The sequence below is a fragment of the Myotis myotis genome, unplaced genomic scaffold (assembly GCF_014108235.1).
Source record: "Myotis myotis isolate mMyoMyo1 unplaced genomic scaffold, mMyoMyo1.p scaffold_m19_p_2, whole genome shotgun sequence".
Lineage (NCBI taxonomy): Eukaryota > Metazoa > Chordata > Mammalia > Chiroptera > Vespertilionidae > Myotis > Myotis myotis.
The window spans coordinates 196,476,934-196,503,210 of record NW_023416324.1 but is presented as its reverse complement, the minus strand read 5'-3'; the positions used below and the strand labels follow the sequence as shown (position 1 = coordinate 196,503,210).

General features: G+C 42.0%; 1 pseudogene; it reads right to left on the bottom strand.

Annotated features, from left to right (window-relative positions):
• Positions 1-395: 395 nt before the first annotated feature.
• Positions 396-1,368, bottom strand: LOC118675788 (annotated as a pseudogene).
• Between the last annotated feature and the right edge of the window lie 24,909 nt (positions 1,369-26,277).

Below are 26,277 nucleotides of genomic sequence, written 5' to 3'. Positions count from 1 at the left end.
CTGTCCTGACCCCAGGTCTATGGCTTAAAAATCAGGGCACCAGGCTGGGGCTGAGCACCCCAGGAGCCTTTGTAAACATGGCAGGTACAGGCAGGGGGGACTTGGGAGAACTGTAGGAACTGGTGGGGGCAGCCAGAGCCAGGGGAGGGCAGTGCCCATGGGGAGAGGGGGCATAGGGTGGAGGAGGTAGGCTCCTCTAACAAAGACTTAGAGGTACAGAGACTAAGAGAGATAGAGAGGACAGAAATGGGGATAGAAAGAGTGGCAGGAAGAGAAAGACTCAGAGAAAGCAAGAGAGAGATTGAGACAGAGAAAGATTCATAAAGAAGAGAGACAGACAGACAGAAAGATGGAGTCCTGCTCTATATGAGTCAGTGGGGGTGCGGGCCCCGGGCTCACACAGGATGTGCCAGTGTGACGGTAAGTGCATCGTTGTGTTGCAGGAGGGAGGTGTGCTGGTCATGCAGCACCAGAGCCTTTAGAGACCCATTCATGTTGTAGGGCTCCGCAAAACCCAAGCCAGTGGCCGTGCGGTAGATGACACAGTGCTTGGTATCGCCGTCCACCACCGCAGAGCAGGCACCGCAGCCCCGCTGGCTGCTCTCACGGATGAGGAAGGTCCCATCCCGCTTGCCCTTCAGCATTTCCTCAGCCTGCGTGCGGTGGATCTTGCCCACATACCAGATGCGTTCCTCATGGTGGGGGAGGTCATCCTCACCCTCCATCAGTGCATACTGGTCTTCAGTCTCATTTGTGATTCCCAACCACTCGCTGATTTTCTTCTGCCGGAAGCCTTTCTGGGCGAGCCATACGAGCTACTGGTCTCGGATGGTGCACAGCTGCATGAGGTCTGGCTTCAGGCTGTTCCTGCGCTCATCGATCTCCCAGTTGTCCAAGGCCTGTGTCGGCAGCTCCTGTTCCAGCTTCGCGAGGCTCTCGGGGATGGCATGGATCTCGCGATGCGAGACTTGAGCCGTTCTGAGTTCAGCAGGATCCTCTGCATCTCGGTTCCATTGCCCTCACGCTGGAAGTGCTCCAGATACTCCTTGCTGCCCTTCTCTTGAGTGTGGCCCTGCTCTTGGAAGATCTTGATGGTTCCATTGAAGGCTTCGATGTTGGTGGCTTCATCTGCAGCTCCTGGGAGGTGCGTGTGTAGTCATAGAACTGGTCGTACTCGCGGCTCTTGTCCTCCGCTTCAAACCAAATAACAAATGAAACCTTTAATTCTGATCTTCCTCCCCGCAAGGGGACAGCAAACCGCAATAGAAATAATTTCCTGCCAGAAGTCAGGTCCAAATACTGCGAGACTGAGACTATAGGGCTGACTATGTACATGCGCAGTAAGAGGCTCACGGTGTCCTCCACCATCCCACCATCCTCTGGTCGCCCAGGCGTCCTCCACCATCCCACCATCCTCTGGTCGCCCAGGCGTCCTCCACCATCCCACCATCCTCTGGTCGCCCAGGCGTCCTCCACCATCCCACCATCCTCTGGTCGCCCAGGCGTCCTCCACCATCCCACCATCCTCTGGTCGCCCAGGCGTCCTCCACCATCCCACCATCCTCTGGTCGCATACTTCCGGTTTTCCTAGCTCCTCCTCAAGTGGTGTTTCCTTCAGTCCCGTTGCAAATCCAGGCCTCTAGTTGGAGAGGATTTTCCTGTTCTCGGACGTTGATAGCTGTTTACTGTTTGGAATCAGCGAAGTTTCGGGAGTCCTGCTGCTGCCATGAACATGTCGGTCCCAAGCGCACGCATGAAACAACCGCCCATTCAGTCCACTGCTGGCGCCGTCTGGTTTGCAATGAGAAAGGTACTGTGCTGAGCCGTTTTCCAATCGGATCTTCCTCTTCCTTCCCCAGCACACGCCAAACCTACTCCAGGCCAACCACCCTAAACCCGCAGACCCTTAAGACCTTCCCCCCTATTTCTTCAACTTTCCTCCATCAAAATCGCACCCTATCGCGTTGCCTATGGGCACCCATAGCCGCTCCCTGGGGGTGGCGGGGCCAGCCTGGGCGAGGGGCTGTGGTGTTCTGGTCTCTGGTGGTTAAGGTAGCTGGCTTTTTGTATACAGATTACATAGGTACAGAGCAATTTGGCACATTCATTCTAAGGTACTGTCTGGTTGGAATACAATTCCACAAGAGAGAAAAGAGAAGCCATTGCATTCAGTGTTTTTCATCTCTACATTCAGACTCTTCCCATGTTGCATTGTATTGCTACTAGGATATCAGTTTTAACCCCACACTTAAAGCAGCATCAGGTGGGGCTCGGGATGACAAGAATTAAAGACACATCTTGGCTCTAGCACGTGATATGATTTGGCACTTAAAACTCTCTTGTGTTGTTTCTCATTTGTTTCCCAACTCTTGTTTAACTAAAGGTCTTGTAAACTTCTTATGAACCTAACCCATGAATTAATTTCTTTAGTAGTTTCTAGAACAGGACTAGTTAGGCACAAAGTAGATACCCCCAAAATACTTATATTGAATATGATTTCCAAGAACTTCAGTGGAACAGAAAGAATATACTTTCCCCTAATTCTAGCTTAAGGAAAGGACGCCTGGCACCTTCATAAAGGAAAAATACTTGAATGTCCTATTTTCTTTTTGTATTTTATAATAAGGAACTAGGCTGGATGAATATTTTCATGTATTAGCAGTTTTAACTGACAAAGAGAGTTCTTCCCTTGCTACAGGAATTTGAGTCATTACTATGATTATATGAGAACATTTATATAAGTAGCAATATGTGTGTGTGGTAAAATTCAAAGAGGTTGAGAATCACTGAGCAACTTATAAAGTATCTGAAATAGTGGCCCTCACCTCCTTAAAATGATATGTATGTATATGTGTGAATTACATAAAAACATATGTGTAAAGAAGTTTTCATAACACCCTTCAAACGACTGGAGATGGCTAGGTTTGGAAATAATAAGACTAGGTTGATAACTATAGAAGTGCATGTTAAAGGCAATATGTTCTGAGGAATATTTGCAGAATAGTGGTTCTGTGGGTTATTACTTGAGTGTACATGAAAAAGTGTTCTGGGATCAAATAGGTTTGCAAAACACTGAGCCAACAAAGGTGCTTTTTCTGCCATTACTGAAGGACCTGTCAGAGCTTCTCATACGCTGATGTGCACTGTGAATCTAGAGAAAGGAAACAGCAGGCAGGGATTCCCAAACTTATTTGTGGAATATCTTAGAACTAAGTCAGTGGTTCTCAACCGTCCTAATGCCGCGACCCTTTAATACAGTTCCTCATGTTGTGGTGACCCCCAATTTCATTGTTACAAATTGAACATAATTAAAGCATAGTGATTAATTACAAAAACAATATGTAATTATATATGTGTTTTCCGATGGTCTTAGGCGACCCCTGTGAAAGGGTTGTTCGACCCCCAAAGGGGTCTCGATCCACAGGTTGAGAACCGCTGAACTAAGTGTTCTATGATACACACTTAGGGAGATCTGAATTAAAGAATGAGTAATTTTTTTTAATTCTGTAATTTTATACTTTATTTTTTTAAATTTTGTTTTATTGCTTAAAGTATTACAAAGAGTATTACATATGTCTCCTTTCTTTCCCCGCCTTGACATTCCCCCGGCCTCCCCTACCCCCTAGTGTCTTGTGTCCATTGGTTATGCTTATATGCATGCACATAAGTCCTTCGGTTGATCTCTTACTCCCCAACCCCCCAACCCTCCCTGGGCTTCCCACTATAGTTTGACAGTCTGTTCAATGCTGCTTTGCCTCTGTATCAATTTTTGTTCATCAGTTTATAATGGTCTTTATTATCCGTAAATGAGTGAGATCATGTTGTATTTTTCTTTCATTGACTGGCTTATTTCACTTAGCATAATGCTCTCCAGTTCCATCCATGCTGTTGCAAATGGTAAGAATTCCTTCTTTTTGCCGAAACCGGTTTGGCTCAGTGGATAGAGCATCGGCCTGCGGACTGAAGGGTCCCAGGTTCGGTTCCGGTCAGGGGCATGTGCCTGGGTTGCGGGCATATCCCCAGTGGGAGATGTGCAGGAGGCAGCTGATCAATGTTTCTCTCTCATCGATGTTTCTAGCTCTCTATCTCTCTCCCTTCCTCTCTGTAAATAATCAATAAAATATATTAAAAAAAAAAGAATTCCTTCTTTTTTACAGCAGCATAGTATTCCATTGTGTAGATGTACCACAGTTTTTGAATCCATTCATCTGCTGATTTAAAAAGCACTGAGCTGGTGTGGCTCAGTGGTTGAGTGTCGACCTATGAACCAGGAGATCATGGTTTGATTCCTGGTTAGGGCACATGCCTGGATTGTGGGCTTGATCCGCAGAGTGGGGCTTGCAGGAAGCAGCCAATCAATGATTCTCTTTCATCATTGATGTTTCTATCTCTCTCTCCCTCTCCTTTCTTCTCAGAAATCAATAAAAATATTTTTTTAAAAAAGCACCGAGATACATATTGGTTGAATACCAAAGGAGAGTAAAAAGTAATGACTCCTCAGTCAATCTAAATTGAATTAGATTCTACTTATGTGACTTCAACTGTCAAATGGATTCTTCCACATAGGGCTTATTCATTATGTGAACAAAATAAGTTATTAAATTAATAACTCTAAGCAGCATCACCCCAGATGGCCAAATAAGCAAACTAGCAAACTCTCTGGTTATTTTCTTAGGCTCTATTTGTAGAAGTGGAGTGAAAGGGTGAATATTATGTACTAATATTACATATGCATGTATGCAGTCATATTTATTATTAATGCAGTTGCTGTCTGGAAATACTTTCTCACTTTACCTTCCCACTGCCAATATTTGAGAGCACCTATTTCATTGCTTTCTCTGCACTACACAGTGTTATATGGAATCTATGGCATTGAGTTCTATAGTTAAACAAATCATTGGGTAAGTTAATTAACTTTTCTGAGTCTCAATTTCTTCGACTGCAAAGAAGACTAATAGCATTAGAAAGGACCATTGTAAAAAATAAATGAGGTACGACTGCACAAGTGATTTGAAAGAGCAATGCACTTTGTTTTCAAACACTCTGAAATAAGGGTTGAGGTGTGACCCCTGACTGTGCATGGTGTATTTAAGTGTTATGAAGATAATTAAGGATAGGGTGACTCTTAAAATATCTGAGGAAAATGGGCACTTCACCTAGTACCTGACTGCTGAGCTCAAGCAGTACTTACCAGAGATCTTTGTGTTCTTACAGAGGCTTTTAAGGGATTTATACAATCACCAACCTCCTGGGAAAAAGTGATTTTGGGATACAATACAAAGAGCTTTTAAAACCATCAGTGTCAACATTCCAAACCATAGCTGCCTGAACCTATTAATTTGAAATGCCTGCGTACATTTAGTAGAACAAATCAACACATGAATAAACATTGAGCTATAGTCTTTTAAGAGTGATTTCTACCATCTTAATAAATGTCTCTTTTTAACTGGAGAGTAGGTACACTGAGCGTCGTTTCTGATATTTCCTCTCTGCTATTAAAACTCCATGACTTCCTAGAAATCATTTACTTCATCCATTTCCAGAGGATTAGCTGTGGTCCTGTGTGTGGACAGGCAGTTCTCCACATACAATGAGCTTTAGTGCACTCGGTTCCTGCCAGCAGGGCAGCAGGTAATCCATGAGCTTAGCAACCTGGCTTGCGTTCATGCAGGAAGATCTGGTGTTGAGAATCAACCTGAGGTGAGTGCAAGAACATTCAACAACTGTTGAGTGAGCAGCCTGAGAAGAATCCTTCTCTGAGAGGATGTAAAGGTTCCATAGCAACAGCTGCCCTGGCCTTTCCGGTTTTAGCTTGTGGTTGTCACTAAATGGCTCGTGGTTGTATTATGTGTGTTTGCTCAGTGGGAGAAGGAAACAGCATGCTTCCAAGGAGTACTGACTCACATCTCTCTGGAGCTGATGGTTGAGACCATGCTTCCCTTCCCCACGGCCTCCCTGGCGATGAGAAATGTCACCTTTCCAAGGCAAGAGATATGGAGGGTTTTGTGTGCATTGGCACACATATTGCAAACTAGTTATAGACAGAAACTTGCCAAGTATTTCTTCAGTCACCAGGAAATTAAACTGGGCTCCAGACTAGATATCTAGTTCTCCCTCCCAATCCAGGAAGGGCTACTAAATGCTCATTATGGGTAGGCAGTAGGCAGATGCCCTTTGCAACATAAAGGCCATGATTATATGAAAGGTAACCCTTCCTGCTAAATCCTGAAACCTCAATGACTTGACATTATTTTCTACTCATTTAAGTCCATTCAAGGGCTAGGACATTCCAATCAGGTGAAAGTTGGGATCAGCCTGTGCTTCCTAAGGTGGATAGTGGCTGAGTATTGGCATTGATCCAGCAGACAGGATAGAGACTGTGGAGGATCATGTGGAGGGTACTTTGTGGACCAGGCCTGAAAGTGGCACCTGTAGGCAGAAGTAACATTGGCTGGAATTCAATCACATGACACATTGAGCTGCAAGGGAGACTGGGAGTTGTAGGCCAAATGTGTGCCTAGGAAGAGAGAGAAATGGGCATGATGAATGGCTGGTTGGTCTCTGCCCTGAGGTGTGGTCAGAGCATGCAAAGGAGCCACCCAGGGAGAGCCCAGCTGGTTACCACAACAGGAAAGAAGTCAAGGCACAGCTTTCCCTTCAATGCTACTCTCGTTCCAGGCTGGATGCACCAGCCTAAGCCACAGGGTGGGCCAATCTCTTTTGGCTCCTCCACTCGGAACTCACTTTTTCCTGTTTCATTGAGAAAGCTGATGGCCCTTCAGGAACCTGTAGATGGTGATCTGACATTTACAGATGGCAGGGACTTGGAACACAGCCTGGCTTATGACACTCCATGAGGGCTCTCAGCCCTCAGTTTGACTGGCTCAGCGTTTGTTTGTTTTTATTGCCCTAAGAATCACTTAGGGGCAAGATGAACCCCAAAAGACCCACACCAAGACATGTCATAATAATGATGGCAAATGTACAAGACAAAGACAGAATCTTAAAGGCTGCAAGAGAGAAACAGAGAGTTACCTACAAAGGATCCCCCATCAGATTATCAAATGATTTCTCAACAGAAACACATCAGGCCAGAAAAGAATGGACAGAAATTTACAAAGTGATGCAAAGCAAAGGACTGAATCCAAGAATACTCTATCCAGCAAGGCTATCATTCAAAATTGAAGGGGAAATAAGAAGCTTCACAGACAAAAAAAGGCTAAGGGAGTTTATCACCACCAAGCCAGCAATGCAAGAAATGCTAAAGGGACTGGTGTAAAAAGAAGAACTAAAAAGCCCAGAAAGAAAACAGCCACAAAAAAAATAGAAATGGCTACAAACAAGTACCTTTCAATAATAACTTTAAACGTAAATGGACTAAATGCTCCAATCAAAAGACATCGAGTGGCTGAAAGGATAAAAAAACATGACCCATATATTTGCTGTCTACAAGAGACCCACCTCATTAGAAAGGACTCACACAGACTGAAAGTGAAGGGATGGAAAAATATCTTTCAGGCAAACGGAAAGGACAAGAAAGCTGGGGTAGCAATACTTATATCGGACAAAATAGACCTCAAAGTGAAGGCCATATCAAGAGATAAGGGAGGCTACTTCATAATACTAAAGGGATCAATACAACAAGAGGATATAACCCTGATAAACATATATGCACCCAATGCAGGAGCACCCACATACATAAGAAAACTCCTGGAAGATATCAGGGGGGAGATCGACAACAATACAATCATAGTAGGGGACTTTAATACACCACTGACATCACTGGATAAATCCGCTAGACAAAAACTCAGCAAAGAAACAGCAATCCTAAATGACTCACTAGATCAGATGAACTTAATTGACATCTTCAGAACACTTCACCCCAAAGCCACAAAATATACGTTCTTCTCAAGTGCTCATGGGACATCTTCAAAAATAGACCACATATTGGGTCACAAACAAAGTCTCCCCAAATTCAAGAAGATTGAAATCATACCAAGCATCTTCTCAGACCACGATGGCATAATATTAGAAATAAACTACAATAAAAACAACTCAAAATACTCAAACACTTGGAAGCTGAAAAGCATGTTATTAAATATTGATTGGGTTACCAATGAGATCAAAGAAGAAATTAAAAACATCCTGGAAACTAATGACAATGAAAACACAACAATCCAAAACGTTTGGGACACAATGAAAGCAGTCCTGAGAGGGAAGTTTATAGCTCAACAAACAAGAAAAAATGGTAGTAAATCATCTAAATCTACAGCTCAAAGAATTAGAAAGAGAGCAACAAGCAAAGCCCAGAGTGAGCAGAAGGAAGGAGATAATAAAGATTAGAGCAGAAATAAATGACATAGAGACAAAAAAAAATACAGAAAATCAATGAAACAAAGAGCTGGTTCTTTGAAAGGATAAACAAGATTGACAAACCTCTAGCCAGGCTCACCAAGAAGCAAAGAGAAAGAACCCAAATAAACAAAATCAGAAATGATAGAGGCATAATAACAACAGATCCCACAGAAATACATATGATTGTTAAAATATACTATGGACAGCTCTACTCCAACAAACTAGACAACCTGGAAGAAATGGACATATTCCTAGAAAAATACAACATTCCAAAACTTAATCAGGAAGAATCTAAAAATCTCAATAGGCCAATAACTATGGAAGAAATTGAAGCAGTCATCAAAAAGCTTCCAGCAAACAAAAGCCCAGGACCAAACGGCTTCACAGGGAAGTTTTACCAAACATTCAAGGAAGAACTAAAACCTATCCTCCTCAGACTACTACAAAAAATCGAAGAGGAAGGAACACTTCCAAGCTCATTCTATGAAGCCAGCATCACCCTAATACCAAAACCAGGTAAAGACAGCACAATGAAAGAGAATTACAGACCAATATCCCTCATGAACATAGATGCCAAAATCCTCAACAAAATCTTAGCAAATCGGATCGAGTAGTACATCAGAAAGATCATACACCACGACCAAGTAGGATTTATCCCAGGGATGCAAGGATGGTACAATATCCGTAAAGCAATAAACGTGATACATCACATAAACAAATTGAAAGAAAAAAACCACATGGTCATATCAATTGATGCAGAAAAAGCGTTTGACAAAATTCAACACCCATTTTTGATAAAAACTCTCAGCAAGGTAGGAATTGAAGGATCATACCTCAACATAATAAAAGCCATATATGACAAACCCACAGCCAACATCATACTCAATGGACAAAAACTAACATTTCCCCTAAGAACAGGAACAAGACAGGGATGCCCACTCTCACCACTCCTGTTCGACATAGTACTGGAAGTATTAGCCATTGCAATTAGACAAGAAGAAGAAATAAAAGGCATCCAAATTGGAAAAGAAGAAGTAAAACTGTCCTTATTTGCAGATGACATGATATTATACTTAAAAAACCCTAAAGATTCCATCAAAAGGCTATTAGACTTAATAAAAGAATTCGGCAATGTAGCAGGATCCAAAATTAACGCCAAGAAATCTATGGCATTTCTATACATCAATAGTGAATTTGCAGAAAGAGAGACTAAAAAAGCAATCCCATTTACCATCGCACCAAAAAAATTAAGCTACCTAGGAATAAACTTAACTAAAGAGGTAAAAGACCTCTACTCAGAAAACTACAGGACGTTGAAAAAAGAGATAGAGGAAGACATAAAGAGAGGGCAGAACATACCATGTTCTTGGATTGGTAGAATCAACATCATTAAAATGTCCATACTGCCCAAAGCAATCTGTAAATGCAACGCACTTCCCATTAAAATACCAATAGCATATTTCACAGACTTAGAACGAACTCTCCAAAAATTCATCTGGAATAAAAAACGACCCCGAATAGCTGCAGTGATCCTGAGAAAGAACAAAGTAGGTGGGATCTCAATACCAGATATCAAGCTGTATTACAAAGCCACTGTTCTCAAAACTGCCTGGTACTGGCGCAAGAACAGACATATAGATCAATGGAGTAGAATAGAGAGCCCAGAAATCAGTCCCAACCAATATGCTCAATTAATATTTGACAAAGGAGGCAAGAACATACAATGGAGTCAAGATAGTCTCTTCAATAAATGGTGTTGGGAAAACTGGACAGATACATGCAAGAAAATGAAACTAGACCACCAACTTACACCATACACAAAAATAAACTCAAAGTGGATAAAGGACTTGAATATATGACGGGAAACCATAAAAATTCTAGAAGAATCCAAAGGCAACAAAATCTCAGACATATGCCAAAGCAATTTCTTCACCGATACAGATCCTAGGGCATTGGAAACTAAAGAGAAAATAAACAAATGGGACTACATCAAAATAAAGAGTTTCTGCACAGCAAAAGAAACCATCAACAAAACAACAAGAAAGCCCACTACATGGGAGAACATATTTGCCAATGCTATCACTGATAAGGGTTTAACCTCCAACATTAATAGGGAACTCATACAACTCAACAAAAGGAAGATAAACAATCCAATCAAAAAATGGGCAAAGGACCTAAATAGACACCTTTTATTTATTTATTTTATTATTATTTTTTTAAATATATTTTATTGATTTTTTACAGAGAGGAAGGGAGAGAGATAGAGAGCTAGAAACATCGATGAGAGAGAGAAACATCGATCAGCTGCCTGCTGCACATCTCCTACTGGGGATGTGCCCGCAACCCAGGTACATGCCCTTGACCGGAATCGAACCTGGGACCTTTCAGTCCGCAGGCCGGCGCTCTATCCACTGAGCCAAACCGGTTTCGGCTAAATAGACACCTTTTAAAAGAGGACATTCAGAAAGCCAAAAGACATATGAAAACATGCACAAAGTTGCTAATCATTCCGAGAGATGCAAATCAAAACAACAATGAGGTACCATCTCACACCTGTCAGAATGGCTATCATCAACAATTCAACAAACGACAAGTGCTGGAGAGGATGTGGAGAAAAAGCAACACTTGTGCACTGCTGGTGGGAATGCAGACTGGTGCAGCCACTATGGAAGACAGGATGGAGTTTACTCAAAAAACTAAAAATGGATCTCCCATTTGACCCTGTGATCCCACTTCTAGGAATATATCCCAAGAAACCAGAAATACCTGTCAGAAAGGATATATGCACCCCTATGTTCATAGCAGCACAATTCACCATAGCTAAGATCTGGAAACAGTCTAAGTGCCCATCTGTAGATGAATGGATTAGAAAACTGTGGTACATCTACATGATGGAATACTATGCTGCTGTAAAAAAGAAGGAACTCTTACCATTTGCAACGTCATGGATGGAACTGGAGAGCATTATGCTAAGTGAAATAAGCCAGTCAGTGAAGGAAGAATATCACATGATCTCACTCATTTCTGGATAGTAAAGACCAGTATAATCTTATGAACAAAAATAGATACAGAGGCAGAGCTGCCTCGAACAGATGGTCAAACTACAGTAGGAAGGCCAGGGAGGGTGGGAGGGCAGGAGGGGGGTGGGTAAGAGATCAACTGAAGGACTTGTATGCATGCATATAAGCATAACCAATGGACATAAGACACTGGGGGGTAGGGGAGGCCAGGGGATTGTCAAGGGCGGGGGGAAAAAGGAGACATATGTAATACTCTTTGTAATACTTTAAGCAATAATAAAAAAATTAATAATAAAAAAATACTTCCCATTTAACTTAAAAAAAAAAAAGAATCACTTAGGGGTAGATGAGCCAGAAGCCCCCCTGCAGCTCGTTTTATTCCACCTACATTTGGTTGTGAGATGGCTATCCCTCCCCATGGTAAGAGCCACAGGCTCTGGCGCCATAGACACAGGCTGATAGCGCATGAGGTAGGATCAGGCACATGGTCAGAGAGCACTTGTTGAGCCACCAGAGTTCACTACAGCAGCCTGATCTTCCAGAAATGGCCAGGCGTGCGTTCTTCCGAGGAGCTTCCAGGACAGTGTGTTGATTCAAACAGTGTAATCATTTCATGTTTCTCTAGAATGCACCTATGGTATCCTAGAAGCCAGAGAAGCCTCTGCTCCCAGCAGCAGGATACAGCATGGTTTTGAATGTAATATTATTAAATAAAACTGTTGATCATGAATGATATCTTGGCATTCCTCCCCTGGCTCACTGTCCTCAAACAAAATACATGCATTTTGTGTGTGTGTGTGTGTGTGTAAAATGGTGAAACATTTGAGGAAAAATTAGTTAAGAAAATATGGGTTTGATTCAAGAGACCTTTTTTACGACAATATCTCCCATTTGAAATACTTCACTAATAAAAGATGAAAGCCCAACGTGCATTTTATAGCTTAATCTGCATATTTAATTGGATTAGAACAATGAACATCAAGCATGGAACAAGCTGTCCAAAAGGGTTGTTGCATTATTTAGTTTCCTCTGAGGTTAAGGGGGTGATGGCATAATCAATTCCACAAGTGGGCACATTGGATAGATCAACTCCTCCTGTCCAAGCTCAGTAATTTGAATGATGTGACTATCCAAACACCAGTTGCTTATTGGACAAAATATTAAACTTAAATCTGCTTATATTATTTTAGGTTCCAAATGGTCATTTATCCAAAATAAATGACAAAGAACTATTATGTTTAAATGTGTTTTGTTTTTAAGGTATTTTCAGTTAAATGAATTTCCAATAAAGCCAATATTCAGAATTCAAGGACACTCAGTATTGAACCTGTAATATTAAAAAAAGTTGAAGTCGAGAGAGAACCAAGATGGCGGCATAGGTTAACGCCGGAGTTTGCTGCCTCGAACAACCACTTCAAAAAAACAACTAAAAGAGAGAACGGACATCACCCAGAACCACAGGAACGCTGGCTGAGTGGAAGTCCTACAACTAGGAGGAAAGAGAAACGCATACCGAGACTCAGAGGAGGTGCAGTGCTGAAGTCAAATACTAAGGTGCGGAGTGCGCGGAGTGGGCTGGTGGCTGAGGATGCGGTTGGCGTTTTCAATCAGGAGGGAGTCGCAGACTCTGAGCTCCAGATCCGGGCGAGTCTTTAGGGACCCAGACTCAAACGGGAGAAGCGGGACTGTCTGGCTTCGGTCGGAACTCGAAGGCAGCTTTCTCTCCGAGGTTTGCAACAGTTGCTGGGACTCAGAGAGGCAGAGCCCCTGGGGACGGGACTGAGAGCAGCCATAACTGCTCGCTCCGGCCCACCCTGTTTGATCCCGTGGGACCCGCCCCGCCCAAGCCCTGCACAGAGGCATTTGCCGGATAGCCTCAGGCAAAGGCTAGATTAGCACCTCCCTAGAGAGGACAGAAGTTCTCTCACTGCAGACACAGCTGATTCTCACAGCCAGTTGGCCTGGTGGTCAAATCCCCGCCAGTATTACCTACAACAATCTAGGCTTAACTACAACAAGACTGTGCATAAAGACCACTAGGGGTTGCACCAAGAAAGCATAAAAAATGCGGAGACAAAGAAACAGGACGCAGATGTCAGAAATGGAAGATACAGAGCTCAAAACCACACTTTTAAGGTCTTTCAATAATTTTCTAAAAACTGCCAATAAATGTAGTGAGATCCTCAAGAAATCTAATGAGACCCTCGATGTTGTGATAAAGAACCAACTAGAAATTAAGCATACTGGCTGAAATAAAGAATATTATACAGACACCCAATAGCAGACCAGAGGAGCTCAAGAATCAGGTCAAAGAATTGAAATGTGAAGAAGCAAAAAACACCCAACCGGAAAAGCAAAATGAAAAAAGAATCTGAAAATACGAAGATAGTGTAAGCAGCCTCTGGGACAGCTTCAAGCGTACCAACATCCGAATTTTAGGGGTGCCAGAAGATGAGAGAGAGCAAGATATTGAAAACCTATTTGAAGAAATAATGACAGAAAACTTCCCCCACCTGGTGAAAGAAATAGACTTACAGGTCCAAGAAGTGCAGAGAACCCCAAACAAAAGGAATCCAAAGAGGACCACACCAAGACACATCATAATTAAAATGCCAAGAGCAAAAGACAAAAAGAGAATCTTTTTTTTTTTTTAAATATATTTTATTGATTTTTTACAGAGAGGAAGGGAGAGAGATAGAGAGTTAGAAACATCGATGAGAGAGAAACATCGATCAGCTGCCTCCTGTACATCTCCCACTGGGGATGTGCCCGCAACCCAGGTACATGCCCTTAACTGGAATCGAACCTGGGACCTCTCAGTCCACAGGCCGACGCTCTATCCACTGAGCCAAACCGGTTTCGGCCAAAGAGAGAATCTTAAAAGCAGCAAGAGAAAGAAACTCAGTTACCTACAAGGGAGTACCCATACGACTGTCATCGGATTTCTCAACAGAAACTTTGCAGGCCAGAAGGGAGTGGCAAGAAATATTCAAAGTGATGAATGCCAAGAACCTACAACCAAGATTACTTTATCCAGCAAAGCTATCATTCAGAATTGAAGGCCAGATAAAGAGCTTCACAGTTAAGGAAAAGCTAAAGGAGTTCATCACCACCAAACCAGTATTATATGAAATGCTGAAAGGTATCCTTTAAGAAGAGGAAGAGGTAGAAAAAGGTAAAGATACAAATTATGAACAACAAATACGCATCTATCAACAAGCGAATCTAAGAATCAAGTGAATAAATAATCTGATGAACTGAACGAACTGGTGATTATAATAGAATCAGGGACATAGAAAGGGAATGGACTGACTACTCTTGGGGTGGAAAGGGGTGTGGGAGATGCGGGAAGAGACTGGACAAAAAATCGTGCACCTATGGATGAGGACAGTGGGTGGGGAGTGAGGGCGGAGGGTGGGGCGGGAACTGGGAGGAGAGGAGTTATGGGGGGAAAAAAGAGGAACAAATGTAATAATCTGAACAATAAAGATCTAATTAAAAAAAAAAAAGTTAAAGTCAAACCAGAAAATTGAATAGAAATCCATTCAAGAGGTTTGATCATCTCTTATGTCGCAGTTCCAGAGATATAAGGATACATAAGACAGGCTTCTTGCTGTGAATAATCTTGGAGTTGTTTTCAGGGAATACAAGACCACAGTATTGTTTTATTGGTGTAATATTAGACGTGTGAAATGCTCTGGAAATAGAGCTAAAGGACTGGGGCAGACAGGGATGTGTCAGAAAAAAAATATGCACAAAATACACCATTTCAGCTGGAGTTTTACAAGGATGCAAGGAAGTTTGTGGGAATGAGAACCAGCAGGGAGGCAAGTGCAGGGAAGACACGTGTGGTCTGTGACTCAAGAACAAAGTTGACGTCTTTTAGGCTGGGAATCCACTAAACCACCAAGTTCCTAGGAATGGGAAAAAACCTCGTGACATGAGCTAGTAGTACAACTAAATGCAGAAATTCGTCACAGTTAGGCCTTGTTCATCTGATATTGTCAGAGAATATACACTTTGACTCAAGTGATTTTTCCCTGAAACTTTGTAATTTGTGTCAAGGATTTATTTTAACTTTTTAAACCTGAAGGAACAACTTGACAACTCTGTCCTTTTAAAAAAATATATATGTTTTTACTGATTTCTAGAGAGAGAAGAAGGAAGAGGGAGAGAAAAATCTACATGAGAAAGAAATGTTGATTGGTTGCCTCCTGTCAACCAGGGATGGAACCCACAACCTGGACATGTGCCCTGATGGGGAATCGAACTGCAACCTTCTGGTGCATGGGACAACGCTCAACCAATTGAGCCACACTGGCCAGGGCTCTGGTTTATCTTAATAAATGTCAACTGTTGGGCTATGTGAAAATGTCCTTAGGGACTTAAGGCATGTAGAACTATTTGCCTTGAAGATTAGAGGCCTTCTTTTGGTATTTTATTTTTAAAGTTTGGCTTCTGTATTTTTTTCTCCCTCCATTACTTTTTCTGTAAATTTTTCACCTCTCCTTGCTGTAAATTTTTCTTGCTGCTGTCAGTAGATCTGCCTCTAATGGGCTTTTTCATCTAATTTGCTGTCTTTACTCTGCTGAGGAATGGGGAGCAAGAAAATCCACCTTGCTTGAATTATGTGCACGAGAGAGTAAATGGTTTATGAATTGAGGTCCTTTCCCAGGAAGCCTAAAAGTTTTGTTTATTCTTGCTTGTGTTCCATTGGGCAAGGTTGCAAAAAAGGTGACCTCTAAAAAAAAAAATCAGTTGTGACTTTATCTGAACTAACATTTTAATCTGTTTGGGAAAATGGCAAATCTTGAAATTGCTTCAAGTTGAAATTTATCTTGGAATAGTCCTTAGAGATGTTAGAAAAGCAAAGCATGTAGAACACTATTTCTCAAAACGTTGATGGGACACTTGTGCTTCAGGTTTTATAATTTTCCCAGCTGAAAAGAACATTCTAGCACAAAGTAAGGGAAGTGAGCTTGTCTTCCATGGCAGAAACATACTTTTTCAATAATATTGAACTTTAGTCAGTGATTAAACATATACAATGATTATACAGAGGAATGGCATTTCAAGAGGCAGTGGGGTATGTTTGGGGATTTAAAATATACAGCCTGACTTTGGTTTTCTAACTCTGAGGGGGTAGTATTGTTTTACTCATTTTTCTGGGGAAGAAACTAACAACTGAGAGTATTCACATCACACAGTACTATACTGCTGGGCAAGGAGTTAAAACCCTGTCAGTCTGATCTCTGAGCCCATGTTCCTGGGAATTTGTACTTTATCCCAGTTCTTCCAATAACTGAATCTTTAATAATTATTTTTAATCATTAGTATTTTTATTTGAAAATTTAAATTGCCTTTTAAAAATTAAATGGATTGGGATAACTTTGGTTAATAAAATTATATAGGTTTCAAGTGTACAATTCTATGATTCCTCATGTAACCGATAGCATTGAAGTCCCCTGAAAATTGTTGCTTGCTAAGTCTGTCCAGGTTTGCCCATCCAGCTATGCCATCCAGGTAGTGCAGCACTAGGAGGCGCCATCCACATGGACTGCACTGTCATGGCAGTCCTTAGAGTTGGGCCATGCAGGAGATATTATAACGATAACCACCACTTAGAGGGCTATTTATTCTGTGCCAGGTACATCAAATACCATATTTCCTTTATTCTTCAAACAGTACTATAAGGAAATATGGTGAGGTATATTTTCCAGAGGAGGTAATTGGGACTCATAAAGTGCCCCCAGTCAATTCACTAGTGTGTTGTAGGGGTAGAATTCAAACCCAAGTCTTCCGGATTTCACAGCCCATGCTGTTATTTCTACCTTACTTCATCCACCCCCATTCCATGGAATTTCTTATCAGCCAGGCAAGAGCAGACTGGGACAAAGGGAAACGTGTTCTCAGCATCCTGGAAGCATTACTTAAGTGATGACTCATCAGCACATGACCACTGTCCTGATCTCAAACCGTCCATGGCCCAACATTACTTAAAAAGAGAGTGCAAAGCCTATATAAGAGAACCAAAGCCCCATCGCCAACCTTCCTCCCTCCTCATCTACCCCTTCCCCAAGGCACTCTGTGCCCCCAGTAGCCACCTTTTGAGGCATTTTTGGCCACAGAGTGCACATTTGCATACCGGAGTCCCATTGGTCATTTCCTTTGCATTAAGCTTTAGACTGAAGGCCGTATGTTGTTTCCCTATCCAGAGAGCAGAAAAAGACAGTGATGCATTGAAAGGCACTGATGCATTGAAGAAGGCTCCTGTCTCATTCTTCATTATTGCTTTCCCAGTTCACCTCTGTTTCTTCTTGGCTATTAAAAATTAACCTGCTATGAACATTTGTATGTAGATGTTGTGTGAACATAGATTTAATTTGTCGGGGATAAATACCCAAGAGTACAATTGCTGTGTCATATAAGTTTGGTATATTTAGTTTTAGAAGAAACTGCCATACTTTTCTGGAGAGAGGCTGTACCTTTTTATATTCCCACCAGCAATTTATGAGTGATCCAGTTTCTCTGAATCCTTGCCAGCGTTTGGTGTTAATGCTGTGTTTATTTTAGCGATTCTGATAGGTGTGTGGAGATACACAGTGTGGATTTAATTTGCATTCCCCTAGTGGCTGATGATGACCACCTTTTCACGTGCTTATTTGCCATCTGTATCTCCTCTTCAGTAAAATGTTTCCATATTTTTTGTCCTTTTGCTAATTGGATTGCTTATATGTTTTTTATTGTTGAGGTTTGAGACTTCTTTATATGTTCTAGTTACAAGTTTTTTGTTGGATTTGTGACTTGCAAATATTTTTTCTCGGTCTGTAATTTGTTTTTTCATCTGATTTACAGGGTCTTTCACAGAGCAGACGTGTTGAATGTTTATGAGATCCAATTTATAATAGTTCCTTTTATGGACCTTATTTTTGGTGTCAAGTCTAAGAACTCTTTACTGAGCTCCAGATCCTGAAGATTTTCTCTTAAGTTTTTACCTAAGAGTTGTATCATTTTACATTGAAGTCTGTGACCCATTTTGAGTTAATTTTTTTTGTACGAATATGAGGTGTCAAAGGTCATTTATTTTTTTTTGTTTCTTTTTGTTTATCAGTATCCAGCTGTTCCAGCACCAATTGTGGAAAAGCCTATCCTTCTGTTGAATTGCTCTTGCACCTTCATCAAAAATCAGTGGGCTTATTGCCCATATGAATCATGCCACTAGTATAGTAAATTGTGAAATATTTGATAATTTAGAGAGGTCTCATTACACACTCATGAATCATGCTCAAGACCTTATGGTCCTTATGAGAACAGAACACTTGGCCCAAATCCCACCAAAATATTCCTTTTACCTAAATAGAAAGACATGGGAAAGAATGCCCGTATTTTTCTTCCCAGGGCCAATACTTGGTTGCTTAAGTTTGACTTTGTGAACTTTACGGGGACGGGAAAAGTGACTGGCCTCTGTCAAGCTTCTTTTTGCGTAGGCTTCAGCCAAGACCTGTAGCCAGCAGCTCTGCCAGGACCTCAGGAGCCCGCTCACATACAAAAACCATAAGGGGCATCTAAGGAAAACAATCCAATCCCTTTTAGGGACACACCAAAGCTGGGTAACTCAAGTTAAACATAGCAAGATACAGCCAGTCTTAGAGCTGAGTCCTGTGCCATTAGCACTGCTTTCCTGGGTTTTTGAAACATGCATCTGTATAAACCTGCCTGTGCAGACATCCCCAGCCCCAAGCTGGGTCTGCCCAAATCCAGCGACTCTGCTCTGAAATGTAGACGGCACATCGTGGTGACCAAGCCTCCGTCTGGGGCAGCCTGCTGGCCTGCCAGGCCCAGTGGAGCAGCGGAACGGAAACACCTGGAGAAGTTTTTACGTGTCCATGGAATTTCGTTGCGGGAAACCACCAGAGCAGAGACGGGCATGGCTTACAGGTACTTGCTGGTTGTAATGTCATCCAACCAGGGCACTGCACTGAAGTCAGAGGTTGCTGTTATCAGAGAAATAAGGATTGCAATAGCAAAACAAACACAGAGAGAAAAAGGAGTAGGACTGGGAATGCAATGAGCCCTCTTCTTGGGCTACTTTTTTTTTCTCTTCAAGCTTTCTATTGTCTATTTCCTCTCTTCTCAAAAGGTGACGTAAAAGATAGGCATTCTCATCTGGGAAGCTCCCAACCATGAGCTGCCAGTAGAAGTATTTTTGACATTGAGCAGGCAGGTGGTTTTGTGGCTCATAATGAAGAATGGGACCATGTTCTTCTTAAGGGAATTTATAAATTAAGAGAAGGATTTTTTCGCTGCCTGGGCTTTAGGACGGTTATTTCCTTCTAAGCCCGAATCATGTGGTCTGTGCTAATGGCTAATAAAGTAGTTCATGAAACTGAGGTAGTTATTGAAATGACAGGACTTTTTATCACTGTAGCCCAAGATAAATTACTGGTTATTCTCTCAACTTCCAATCTCATCATTTATTCTGTGAAAGATTAACAAAAAGGAGAATTTTTTCCCCCGGGTGTAGAGTGGGATGTGTAATATTTATAAATTATTCTTAGATGGGAGGCGTCCTTCTTTTTCAGAACAATTATTAGTCAAATCTCTGTAAGAGGGGCTTGTGTTTAGCTAAACCACACAGCAGAAATGCTTCCTTGACCAACGCCTAGAGTTCTAAACATCTGGGAAGCTGAGCCAAAGCCATTCAGAAGGACAAGGGTGCTGAATGCTTTAAAAAAGAAAATAGAGCGTTTGTAAAGACTAGTTGTTGTAGCTCAGGTCGAAACTTCTGCTTCACAGAATAAGATTGTTTTGCATGGACAAGCTGTCCCCAATGATTTCAATTTTCTGTAACCTAAAGGTCAATTTTAATGCAGTAGCTAGTATTCTAGTTTATCAGCTAATATGATTAATAAAGCAATTTGTAATGAGATATCTTCTCTCCAGAGAACACAGTGCAGACTTTTTATGCAATAAAGGGCTCATGCAGAAGGGGAATGAAATTTTCTAGGTTTCTAGGACATATAAACATAGGACAGCCCACCCCATCATGCTTTTTATCAATGTAGCCCAAGATAAATTACTAGTTATTCTCTCAACTTCCAATCTCATCATTTATTCTGTGAAAGAGTAACAAAAAGGAGAATTTTTATATGGAGCCTAAGAAGAATCTAGTCACTTTTTCAGGAGAACCTGTGGCTCCATATACCCCCTGTCCCGAATCCGTCCCCCACAAAAAGGAACTGCCTTCTTCTCTGCCTCTCCACAGTCTCTCACTGTCTTCTCCATGTTTTCCTTGACCCTCAATGATGGCAGTGATAGAATATAGACCAGGTGAGGATAGACTGTCTCTCTTTTCATCTTTATCGTAGGATGCGTGGTGTTAGCATGAACTCGGGTAAACCTCCAAAGGGAGGCCTCTTTCCCTCAGGAGTCCTGGTGTGAATATCAGTTACACATCTTCTGTTCCAATGTTCAAAGATATGTTCTAGGACAGTGTTCTTCAAACAGTTATGAAGCAGAGGAATACTGTCTTCAAACCGCAAAGGTGTCCCAGTTGACATTGGGGGCCAGGAGCCCACCTGCTCGAGGGGAGCAGTCATCCCCAGCCTGGTTTCTGAGACACTGTACTATCCACGGAGTGAGAGTCCAGTTGTGATGTGACTCTTCATAATGCCCTGGAGGGCAGGCTCTGTGACCTTGAGGGTACCAGGTCCTACACAGAGAGACAAGCTCTTGGGCAAGCGTGCATACCGCTAGATCATACTCTAAGATGAAATGGGATGTAGGAGATTGTTGGCTCCGATCAGAAATTCAGGAAAGAAAAGTGCAGTTAAATTGGGCCTAGGAACATCCAGGGCTGTGAATTATGATGACCTTAATGTGCTCTGCCACCTCTCCCTGATGCATTCTTCCATCCCTGTCCTCTCCACCCCCCAACTTAAAGCACGTCTCCTTTCTTTAAATTCCGTAGTACTTTGTCTATTCTTCTTTCAAGGCACTTATTAATGAACACTATTTAAAACATCCCCCTTTAAGCATTAGGGAGGGATTGTTGGGGAAGAGAATCCTGGTTCTTTTGGTTCCTCCATAACTTAGCTTTTGACCTTGACTTCTTATAAACATAGTTGAGATTTAGGAGAGAAGGTAACTTTCATTTTCTAACATCTTTATGTTTATTTCTATCTTCCCTCAAGACCATTGGTTTTGTTCAAAGACCTGGTTCAAACCGTATGTCCCATATCCTTCTTCTTTGCAAGGGTATTATCCCACGTGTAGTGGAAAGAGAGTGGACTTTGGCAAGACCAGAGTTCAAATCCCAGCTTTTATGTTTACCAACTTTGTGACATTGGGCCAGCTGCGACATCAGAGTGCCTAACACACAGTAGGTGCTCACTAAATGTAGGTTCCCTTCCTGCTTACTCCGTGTAGACTCTGTCACTCATTCTAGGAGCAGGGGATGAACACCCCCTATAGATGAAGCATAGAAATAGATGAGAGAATATTCGCAGAAGGAAAAAGAGAGAATGAAAAAGTTCTCAGCAGTTCACAATCTGTGTAGGTTTCCATGCTGAGCTTTAAAATTGTGAGAGGCCTGGAAGAGCTGGGTAAGCTGCTTTCTCTTCCTAATTTGGTCCGAAGCCATTGCAGCCTTCAGCCCAATACCAGCTGCTCAGGTCCTTCGATCATCTGTGATAGAGCATTATGCTGTGTTTCCATGGAGACATGGTTATATTTCTAACTAAGGGTGACCAGAAGAGGGAAAAAAATCAGTAAATATGCAAACGCATGTATCAACTGAAAAGAAACTGGAGGAAATTGTTTGAACGTGTTGTGAAAAGTGCCAAGTTGCTGTGTAGATCCTTCTGTTGGCTTAGAATTTTCAGCGAAAATGGAAGTTTTTGTGGATTCATTTTATTAGTTTCTATAAAATAGTCACTCAAGAGGGTCCTTTAGTTATTTCTAAGTGGCTGAAACTTAATTGTCTTTATTACATTGTACCGAATTCTGAGCCAGACAGTACTCGGGAGCTTGGGTCAAGGTTAAAGTGCACTGAGAAGTAAATTTATAGACATAGCACACAAAATAAAATAGCTAGGCTGAGTAAGGAAGGATGTGTCAAACACCAGCTTTAAAGCAATTTCATAAAACTAAATTAGCCAAGAGGAACTCAAACATATGTAAAATGAAGGTCTCATCCAGGAGTCAGCAAGCTTTTCTTGTATAAGGCCAGAGAGTAAATATTTTAGGCTCATGGGCCATCCCCACCTTTGTGAGAACTACTGAACTCTGCTGTGGCAGGGTGAGAGCAGCATTGACAATGAGTAAACGAGTGGGCACAGCTGTGTGCCAATAAACTTTATTTACAGATAAGGAAATTTGAGATTTACAGGGGGGCCTTGACTTACGAGTTTAATTCGTTCCCTGACGGAGCTCGTAACTCAAATTACTCGTATGTCAAATCAGTTGTGAACGAGTGAGACATGTGATGCTGGGCTGATGTTGTGGCGTTCACTGTGACATTCGCTGCGCCAACTAGTGGTGGGGTATCTGGAGCTGGCTCGTAACCCGAACTTTAGCTCGCACCTCAAAGCAAAAAATCAGCCGAGAGACGGCTTGTATCTCGAAAAACTCTCGTTAGTTGGGACACTCGTAAGTCAAGGCCCCACTGTATATAATTTTCTCATATCACAAATATTCCTTTTTTCCCTCTCAACCCATTAAAAAAATATAAAAACCAATCTTATCTTGGTCACCATACAAAGATAAGTGGCAGGCTGGATTTGGCCAGCAGGCTGAAGTATGCTCACCCCTGGTATAAAAAACGAAGCTTTTGGTTGTACAGGTTATTTCCTTATCTGATTGTTTATTTTCTTACACCTCCTTGTGTGTAGAGGTATTTAAGGGGCCCAAGTGCATATAATTCAGAAAAGATAAAAATAAATATAGAAGAGAGAAAAAAAATGAGACTAAGAAAGATTAGGAGTAGGAAGGGAAGACAGCCCAGGTGAGTGAGCATACCAGGTTCAGGCCATGCACTCGGGCCTGGATTTGGCTCTGCACTTTCTAGCAGCACCAAACTGAGAAAAGGGAAATGGAGCTCCTTCCAGCAGTCACAGAGTTCTTGAGGTAGAGGCGAGCCAGGTGTGCTCAGCATTGGGCGCTGATCCGGAGGTCAGAGAGAAATTTCTCTCTTGATCCTTCTTCCTGGTGTAATCAACAACATCCTCAAAAATATCCATATAGTAAACACAGCAGTGGGGTTCCTAGAGCTCTTTCCTGTGGAGCCCCTAATATTAATCAATGGCAGGGCATCAAATAATAATTCACCAAAAGCAAGTGGGTGGATGATAGAAGAAATACTAGTTGATAGAAACCACATCAATCAGTTTGAGATTATTTATGCTTAAAACATTTCCCAGTAATGATGACACAGATATTGCTATATATTATAGTGACAGGATTTGTCCAGGTTCATGGACTAAAACAATCGTTTCTCAAAAAATAAAACAAAAAAATAGCCAGTTATGCTATTTGCCAACCAAAAATATTTTTTTTATAGCCTTGAGCTGAAGGTTGGGAGGGAATAATAAAAGAAGGAAAGTAGAGGCGGGGAAAGTCTCAGAATTATTATATGGGACAGACCTCAGAGAAAATCTGCTCCAATTTCTGATTTAATATTTGAGGGAAGTTGAGGCTCAGAGATGTTGGGTGACTAGCCTGAAGGTACAAAGCAGGGAACCCAGCTCAATGCTTTCTTAGACTCTCCATTTTTATTCCCAGTCCCCCAATCACTCCACCACACACACACACACACACACACACACACACACACACACCCTCCCTCCTGGGGATGCTATCACATTCACCATCCTGCTCTGATCCACTTTTCCAGTGCTGCTCTTTTTGCTCTGGTCTGGAGCCTGCTTCAGTCCTCTGCTCTACACACCGACCCTCCATCCCTGCCCCAAACACTGAGTCTCACTCATCATCACTTTCCCTATCTAGAATATTTTTTCACAGCCCCCTTGCCTAGGAAAATCCAGCCCAGAGTCTTTCCCTTCTCTCTTACAGCATGGCCTGTCTTTGCTCTAGATAGAATTTGGATTACTAGTTGTATGTGTGTGTGTGTCTTATTCTCAAAGTTATGCCATTGTCACCTTGAGGATAAGGAGTAGAGTTTATAATATTTTGTAATCCTTCCATGCTTTGCCCTTAGAAAGTGCTCAATGCATGTGTCATTGCTTGATTGGGGAACATCCATTCAGAAGTTGGGGAACAGAAAGAAAGACACCAAAGAGCAAACAGGAACCTCTCTTTCCCCATTTAATAGTGCTCTAGCTCCGTATTTTCTTCTGTATTTCTTAGGCAAGATGTGTTACTTGACCTTGCTGAGCCTTAGTTCCTTCATTTGTAGAAATAGGCCTTGAATTCAACTGACCTCACCAGGGTGTTGTAAGAATTAAATGAAGCCACATGTGAAAGTGCTTAGCTCGCTGCCTACCAGAGTGGGAGCCTAACAAACTGAGTTCCCATGCTTCAAACTCCCTCTTAACCCTAGGAATCCATCATTTTGTCCTGTTTCAGAGGGTGAAAGGAAATGTATAACGATTTAGAGAGAGGGACAGAAAATAAACACCTACAGATTGAATCTTGCATAATTCTGAGCATATCGCCTTCTTTTCCTCACTTTCTTTTAGAATTTTTTTGCTTTTCCTGTCAGAACATATAGAGAGTTTTTATTTCTTTTTACCTTGTACATGTCCTTCTATTTAATTAAAATGGCCTCATGAAGCATTGTTATAAATTCTAAATGCTGTAATATGAAGATAAAATCATCTTCTATCAATCCATATATTTCCAGTGGCTAGCTTTGGGTATAGAACAGTGGCTCTCAACCTTGGCTGCACATTAGAATCACCTGGGAATCTTTTTAAAATCCTGATTTCTGGGCCTCATCCTCCGGAAATTCTGTTTCTTTGTTATGGGGTGGGGCCACATTAGTAACAAAGAAACAGAATTTCCAGGGGATGAGGCCCAGAAATCAGGATTTTAAAAAGATTCCCAGGTGATTCTGATGTGTAGCCAAGGTTGAGAACCACTGGTCTAGAACATAAATATCTGAAACAGAATGAAATGAAAGGGCTAAGACTCCCACTTGTATCTGTGGTACTTCTCCCAATCAGCTGGTCACTGTGTCCTAGAATTTCTTTGACTAGAGGCATCAGTTCTCCTGTTAAAATGGAATCTAAGCTCTGGCCGGTTTCTCAGTGGTTAGAGCAGTGGCCTGTGGACAGAGGGTCTCAGGTTCGATTCCTGGTCACAGAAACGTACCTTGGTTGCAGATTCCCCAGGCTCTGTAGGGTGCTTGCAAGGAGGCAACCAACCAATGGGTGTGTCTCACGTCCTTTTCAATAAAATGAAAGTAAAGAGCCCTTCCTCCCAGGATGAAACTGTTCCTGCAAGGGCCCTAGAGTGACTCAGGAGAGACGCCCCTCCCCTGCCCTTTCTGCTTTTCATCCTTCCTGTGCTACAGCGTGGAAGTTGCAACTTATTTTTGTTCCTAAATTCAATGTATGCTCATCCTCAAAGTACCCCCTCCACAAAACCTCTCCCCCCACCCCCAATCTTTCTTCACTGCCTTCCCATGACCTACTTTTATCATGGAACACTTGGTGCACTCAGACCCGCCTGAAAAGTAGCTATGGCCGTGACCGTGAAAATCAAAGCCTAGAACAAAATGCTACCCGTGCAGGGGGTTGTATTTTCTACATTAAAGAGAAAAGTCTACATGATTTATTTTAGACTGGCCTAATTTTGGTCAGTCGCAGGGCCTGTGCTAATTTGCTCTGAGCCCTCTGGCTGTGACTCCCCCGGCATTGACATTTCTGGGGGAACATGGGTA